The sequence below is a fragment of the Triticum urartu genome, chromosome 4, assembly GCF_003073215.2.
Source record: "Triticum urartu cultivar G1812 chromosome 4, Tu2.1, whole genome shotgun sequence".
In the NCBI taxonomy this organism is placed as follows: Eukaryota; Viridiplantae; Streptophyta; class Magnoliopsida; order Poales; family Poaceae; genus Triticum; species Triticum urartu.
Window position 1 is genome coordinate 303738627 of NC_053025.1, and position 7664 is coordinate 303746290.

A 7664-nucleotide genomic window follows, 5' to 3' on the forward strand; every position below is an offset into this window, starting at 1 on the left:
TACCTGAAGAGAAGGAAGTACCCCAGCCGCAGGTCGTACGCACGGTAGAACTTCTCCCACCCATGAGACAAGTACATGTGGCCCTCCTTGATCACCAACTCCACATCCCATAGCCTGCGAAACCCACTGCCGGCCTGTCGCAGCTTCACATTATTTGGTGGATCTTCACCCATCAGCATGTTCATAAACTGTCAGGCAGCCTCTCCAGTTTGGGACAATGAGTGATGTAGTCCAACAACAGATATCATAATGAGATGGGTGAAGGGGAGATCTCTCGTTTTATATACCTGTGTCATGGATGATACTGAAGTCCCAAGTATGATAGTGAAGAACTCGGAAGAATCCAACTCGTACTGCGGTGTCGCAGAGCGGCGGTGGCTGCTTCCCGCCATCTCTGATAAGCAGCAGATGAGACCAATTAGTACCCTTACAATAGATCATAAAACATATGGAGTACCCTGTCTATTTCTTCTATGCTATCAAACCTAACAAACCTACTTGACAACATATAGGTATAACCGATACAACCAAACAAGGCAAGGTATTATACAAATAACATTTAGATTTATTTACTTGACACCATGATGATACCAAATTCTTGTAGCAGTACAATGAGTTCACAGGATAAAAAAATCATCCACATTCACCAACCCAAACTGGTGGAGATACAGCAACCAGAACCTCCCAGGTTTCTGCCATTTTATTTTTCCCACCGTATATGTTTTTTGATTCATGTGATGGTACTTGCTGTCAAACCAAGTATTTTCTTTCTACATAATCTGGGAAGTTTCCTTCTTACTGTCTCACTATCTTACTGTCTCACTACAAAAAATTAGTATGCTTCGTTGAGACTAGTATGCTTAATTGCATTATGACAGGCAAAAACTACAAATATTTGTGTTTTTAGTTGAGCAATACAGCGACAGTGTGATAGGCAAGTTTCAGCTGGCAAAGTGTCATGATTCAGACAATAGAGCAGCTAAGCATAGCAAGTGGATAGTTTAGTCAGTATACTAGTACTCTTTAGAAAGCATGAGACATATATTACCTGGAGGAGACTTCGTCGGAGAGTTGCCTGTGAATTGAAAATACAATGAGATCAGCAAAGGACAGTAAGATATATACTGAAATTATCATAACACTGCATGATAAGATATATACAAGATGCAGGTCAAAGAATAGATTATGATAGTTGGACAAGTACAGGTCAAACTAGATAATTTTCAGAACCGGTTTAACCACCGCAGGATAAAACAATGCATCCAAGACTGGGCTTAGACTAATATCCTCATAGCATAATCTGACATCAAGCAAATATTATAAGAACAGTGAAAATGTATGTTCACTGCAAATGAATATGGACCAAGTGTTCAGCTTTCTAGTCAGTTGTTTTCTTCAGTGTCAATTGATGTAACTGAATCAAAATTTAATTAGGTACTCAGTACCACATTATTTAGTTGAAAAATCAATGCACAACGACAGCAAGAACCACATCAGTGCCCCTTCTCCAACTGTATCAAAGGAAACCAAGGACATGTTGGTTGGTCAGCTAATCTAGCTATAACTAGTAACCGCTTCACTCGAAAGAGCGGAGACGCAAGAGCAGGAAACATGATAGCAGAGGGAAACATGAAGTGGTGGAACAGGAAAGGGGAAAGGAGGTGGCACTTCCATGAACCTCCACTACAGCTAGTATTGCAGCTTGCATAAAGTTGCAACAACTCAAACAAGAAGTGCAGGGGCATTGAGTTCATCACATAAAACATCTTTCCACCTCATGTAAGGAGATGCCAGCAAACATGCAGGAGCTATAATCATTGCCAATCAACGTAGAAATAAACAGAGCAACCAAAACATCATTACCTAACTCGAAAACACAAACTAGCAGGCTGCAGGCTGAGGCTGAGGCTTTATACCAAACCCCATCAAATCAGTTGTACGAACCCCCCGTGGCGATATAACCGGATAATCTCTACCATCGATTGACTGTATCACGAGTTCAAGTGCCCTAGCAGAGTCGTCGTGGGTGGGGAATACTGTGACCCACAAGTGAATCAGTCCCAACAAGCCGCAAGATTTCCTGAACCTGACCCAAAAACCCTAGTCCAGGCACCCGCATTCCCAATCCCACACGCGCATCCGAGCCAGGAACCCGCACGGGCGCCTCAAAATCCCACACAAATCCAACCACCCCCTACGCATCCAAGAAACAGGGGAAACAGGTGCTACCTCGGGAGGGAAGGCGACGGAGGGAGGCGGCGATCGGAGCGGGCTGTTTTTTATATTTATTTGTGTTTAAATATGTTCAAACTTGTTTAAATCATAACAGTAATAATTTGTCGGGGCGGCGGCGTCAGGGGACGGAGGGGACGGAGGGGCGGAGGGGGCGTGCAGGCGCGGCGGCGGCGTACGGTTGGGGCAGAGGGGGCGTACGGTTAGGTCGAGTGGGGAGGGAGGGGAATAGGTGGAGTGGGGGGAAGCTTACTAATGGCGCACCCAGCAGCGGTGCGCCATTAGAATTTTTTTTGCCAAAAAGTAAAAAAAAATACTGGCGCACTCTGTTGCCGGTGCGCCATTAGTAGTTCTAACCACTAATGGCACACTTTGCCAGGATGCGCCATTAGTATGTTTGAAAAAATGAAAAAAAAAATTTGTTTTACTAGTGGCGCACCTTTTGCCTGGTGCGCCATGAGTGTCTTCCACACTAATGGCTTATCTCCACCGGGTGCGCCATTAGTATATAGTAGTGGCGCACCACTTCTCTGGTGTGCCATTAGTGCCAATCCTATCTTTAGCCCTTTTCCTAGTAGTGTGTAGTGCACACCAATGCCGACGATCCTACGAAGCATGCCACCAAGCTTCCTCTAGAGCTTGGAGATCACCTCGTCGGCCTTGTCTGGTTTGCTGGAGAAGACGATCTCCAGCGTCTCCTTGCCGTGGAGCTCATCCTCTCTGAGGGTTTTGGTGTACTCGCGCTTCTCGTCGGGGACGTGGATGTTGACGAGGTTGCTGCTCTTGTCCGACGGCTCGTCTTGATGATGCTTGGTGGATGGTTCCTCCGCCATCGCCCTCCTCCGGTGGCTGTGGGCTTGTGAGAGAGAAGTTTGTGGTTTGTGTGCAGTGGAGATGGAAGGGCAATGGTTGTTTGTGGGGATGATGGAAAGATGGAAGAGAATGGGGTTTTTTGCAGTGCGTCGACGGGGATTAGTGGGAGGCGGTTCATCGGTGGCGTGGGTGTAGTGGGTGTAGTGGCGTGGGGTCGCCATTTGCAGTCCCTTGTGGCAACCGCTCAATGGGTGGCGCGGGTGGTGGCCTGGAAGAAGTAACCGTCCAAGTCCAATGGTTTTTACTGCTGCACTGACTAGTCTTGTCAAGCTGTACTTATGACCTGCTAAATCCCACTTGCACGTCTCAAGGGTGGTGATGACAGCATTTTACTGTCGCACTGATTCGTCTTTGTCAAGCTATACTTATCAGCTGCTTATCCCACTTGCACGTGTCAGGGTTGGTGATGATGGAGGTCTGTACTCCTCTACTGTGGTTCTTGGACTGGTGATTGAAGTGTAATTGAACTTACCAAATACCAGTGAGACTATGTCTGATGTTAATGTTTTTTAAAACAATTTTTGTATTTTTTAAAGGATTGTTTATATCAAGATAATCTCTGAGTATTTTTTACAGATAAATTAGATTTTGATCAGTACAGAATGTATTATATTTGCATTTTTTTGAGGTAATTATTTTTATGTACTGATGGCCTTTCTGAACTGGGACTAGCAGAAGCAGACATAGCTTTGTTTTTTCAAAACGAAGTTTTTTGAGGTGTTCACGGGTGTGTTTGTTTTACTCTGCCTTTGTACTGACGATTGAGAATTATCAGTACTAATGTATGATAAGAGTTTAAATTTTCCTTAAAAAAATTTGTTGAGTTACTGGTCGATAGTACTGTTTTTGTCAGTACAAATGTATTTTGTGACTGCATTCAAAAGGATTATCAAATGGTTTACATAATAATGTGACTACTCCAGCGGGCACAAATCACAAATTATATCAATACTGATGTGTACTCTGCCTTTGTACTGACGACTGAGAACTATTAGTACTGATGTACTATAAGAGTTTAAATTTTACTTGACATATTTTTGCTGCTGAACTGGTCGAGAGTAGCGTTTGCGTCAGATAAATCTAGATAAGTTTTTTCAAATGTATTTGTGACTGCATTCAAAATGATTATCAAATTGTTTACATAATAATGTCACTGGTCCAGCGGGCACAAATCACAAATTAAATCTTAACTATAGTACTGATCGAGAAATCGACGATGAAGCTAAATAAGTTTTGGTAACAACAGTGTTTCTGAAACGTTTCCTCATTGTGTGCCGAGGCAACTGAGACCAGTATGTATTGTTTAGTTGTTCAGCCTTGAGCTTCTCCTAACTGGCCCCGAATGTTGTGCCTTGCCCGCGCCCTTTCCTGGTTGAGCCTTGGCAGCTTCATCATCAGTTTCAGTTTCCTCATCCCCGACAATGTCATCTTCATTGTCTTCGTCTAATTGGTCGTCATTCTCGTCAAACTCTTCTTCTTCATCGTCTTCATTTGATTTTTTGGAACTCTGCACCTTGCCTTGTGTTTGTTCAGCGTCAATGACCTCCTTGCCCACTTTGCACATGCGGGCATTATGCCCGTGAGTTCCCCCACACTTGCGCAAGTGTAGCTGTTACGTGTGTTGTCTCCATTGGTAGAAACCTGGGTGGATCCAATCTGCTTGTGCTTGTTGACAGTGGCATCTATCCGGAGTAGGCATGTGCGGTAGTTATGGTTGCTCACGACGTTGCAGAATCCGCATGCCCTTATCCCGGGAGGTTTGCCGTCCGGGCCAAATTCCACATGCTTGATGGGGCATGGCGGCTCTTTGGCTGCTTCTTTCGCTGCTTTTGCTGCATGCATCTTGCTCTTCCTCCCCTTTGTGTTTGAGAATATCGGTGGTTTAATCACTCTCTCCTACTGCTACTAGTAGGACGTGTTGTTGTCATGTCGTTCGCCTACAACACCATCAAGCTCGTGATCTCGCATGTGAGCTTGTTGGTGCTCTTGAGTGTGCACATGGGCAAGCTCTGGTTGCTGTTGCTCCTCTTCCTCGTTGTCGAACGGGTCAACAGCTCCCAGATGATTCATCTTGGATAACATTGTAGGAATATCCTTCTCAATGGCTTCATTGTCCGTCACACCTCCATTTTCAGCAGAATGCATGGCGTTGAATTCTTGTTCAAGTTTCTCCCTGACGACCCGCGACCTCGCCATTTGCTCTTGGCTTCTCAAACTTTTTTTGTGCACCCTCATGTTGAGTGTCAGCAGTGAGCTTTCAATGCAGTATTGGGAAGCCTTGTTTGACGCTGCTGTCCTCAAGTAATTTCTGTCGAATGTTGGCTGGATGTTCGGGCGTTTGGAGTATCTCCTGAGGATGTATTTTCTGGAACGCTGGCAGCCTTAATTGTTTGCATCATGCACAGGACATGCACGCAGAAAAGACCTGTATTGTTTTTGGAAGAGGTGCATGTTTTTTTTTCATTTCATTCGAACAATAACTTTGCAAATAAAGTAGTACAGTATGTACCATCTTTTTTTGTAGTCCTCACCTATGTGGTCCCATAGCCTGCACTCGCACTCATATGTTTCTCCCACGGGGTCTGCAACCACCTGGAACGCGTGCTGAGACCATGCAGACAATTTTTGTGGGTTGTTGTAGCGCACGAGGTACTTTGTGGGCTCTTCTGTCTCTGTCGCCGTGAAGAGTGTGCTCAGTTTACCCTTTTTCTAATCTCGTTGTACACAGCTCGCGAGTAAACCTTTGCCATCTGGGTGTCAAACCCATAGAAGGTCAGCGTGTTTTGTTCCTTCTGCACATGCAAGAATGATGACCAAATTGTTAGTTTTCTCGCAGCAAAAACTTGTCTAACTAATAAAGTTTTACTTTAGTAAGCATGTTTTTTTGTCTCACGACAGGTGATAGAGCTATACCCTGTTACCCATTGTCTCTTGGTTCTCTGTCTACCTCCTAGTTTTGACGCATGAGTTTACCTGGCTGACAAACCGGTGTAGGTTTTGTCTCTCACTTACAAAGTTCTTCTTGAGCACATAGTTCATGCTCTCACTTCGCTGTGTGGATGTCATTTTGGCACAGAAAATTTCTTTGAAGTAGGCTGATATCCATTTCTCACGCTTGTTCCACATGGCCACCATCGTGGCATCATCATGGAGGTTGTACCTATCCATGAGTCCTTTCCAGGCATCCTCAAACTCAGTTGGCATGAGGGGCCAGTTGAGGATTTATGTGAATTCATCCTTAAAGTCTTCATGCAGGTAGTATAGGTATGCGAGGTGTTCCCTGTACTTCTTCATAATGTGCCAGCGACACAGCTTGTGTATTGTGTTCTTGAAAACTTTTGGTATCGCCAAAGCCATTGCCAGGCACTGGTCTGGTAATGAGAAAAGAGATGTGGAGTTGTCAGCATATGGTGGTGCATATATACAAATAGAACTAACACAACATTTTTTACCATGTTATTTTCCTTTTATTTTTTTGGGGGAAGGGGGTGGTGGTGGTGGTTTGGGGTGGTTTTCGCGGTTGTACCTGTGAGGATGCATGTAGGAGCCTTCCCTCTCATGCACCTTAAAAACGTCTTGAACAACCATCTGAATGATTCTGCATCCTCATCTCTTATCAGGGCGAAACCAAATAATGTAGTCTGTAAGTGGTTGTTAGTACCGACAAACACACCAAGTGGCACATGGTACTTGTTGGTCTTATATGTGGTATCAAATGTTACGCAGTCACCGAAGTCCTGATAGGCCCCTCGGCAGCTTGCATTCGCCAGAATATGTTCTTATCTCTGTCGGACTCATCGAGTTGCATGTCCCAGAAGAATTCCCTGTTTATAGCTTTCTTCTCCCTAAAGAAGTTGACAATCTTTAGGACATCGTCCACATCATCCATCCTTGAATTCTTTGCTTTCCTGCATATTAAAAGTTCATTTAAAAATGCATGTTGAACTGGTGTCAGGTCATGCATTGCATAATATGTTTGTACTGACAGAGGAAAAAATACATAGGCGGTTTATGGGAGGAGAACAAGTTTGTACTTATAGGTTAATCAGGTCTTTGGCATTCATTTCGAGGAAGTAGCTACCAGGGTCATCACCGCCTAGTATGCTCATGATTTGCGCCTGTTCAATGCCTTTGAACTACAGGTACTTGACGTACTCAAAGGTTCTTTTGTCAAAGATTTTGTGGGAGTGCAAGAAGACAAGCATTTGCGGAGTGAGCTGTAGCATGTGGTTGTGTTCCCAGACTATCTCTTTTATGACAAATGTTCCATCCTTTTCCTTCTTCAGCCTCATTTTAGCCCCGCAGTTAGTCCTGGCTGTCATTTTGTTCCGCTGTCTATTTGCTTCAGACACCTTCGATTGATAGACTCCATAGAACGTGCAATAAAGGTGGGCTCTGGTCTTAAACTTGGAGCCTTCCCTGATAGCAAAACCTGCGTGTTTCGCATAGACGTTGTAGAAGTTCTTTGCTTCTTCAAAAGTTTCGAAGCGCATCTCTAGCCTTGGCAGAACATAAGCTTCAATGTTAGGTGGCTGCACGCAACAGTGAGCAAACAAAAA